Genomic DNA, 400 nt, shown 5'->3' with positions numbered 1-400 from the left:
TCCCCGGCCACGGGGCAGTGAAATGGACAGCCTGGCAAAGGCTGGGCGGAAACGGAGCTCATGCCCCCTTTAATGTCTGTCAAGGGTGAGGAGGGGCGGCGGGTCCGTCGGGGCCAGCGAGAGCCGAGCCCCGGGGGTGCCTGGCGCGAGCGGGGGCTCCGTGGGGCGCGTGGGGGCCGAGCACCGGTGGGGTCCACCCTTTGGCCGGGCCCGGGGGCCCGTGACCGGCTCGGCGGCGGCCGTTGCGGCGCTCCCCGGCCACGGGGCAGTGAAATGGACAGCCTGGCAAAGGCTGGGCGGAAACGGAGCTCATGCCCCCTTTAATGTCTGTCACCAGTGCTTGGCGGAGGTGCGAGAGGCGGAGATCGGAGGCTCCCAGAGAGGGGAGAGGGAAAAATGG

This window comes from Epinephelus lanceolatus, chromosome 19 (assembly GCF_041903045.1).
Source record: "Epinephelus lanceolatus isolate andai-2023 chromosome 19, ASM4190304v1, whole genome shotgun sequence".
NCBI classification, from domain to species: domain Eukaryota; kingdom Metazoa; phylum Chordata; class Actinopteri; order Perciformes; family Serranidae; genus Epinephelus; species Epinephelus lanceolatus.
The sequence above is the reverse complement of the archived record's forward strand: the minus strand, read 5'-3'. Positions refer to the sequence as shown.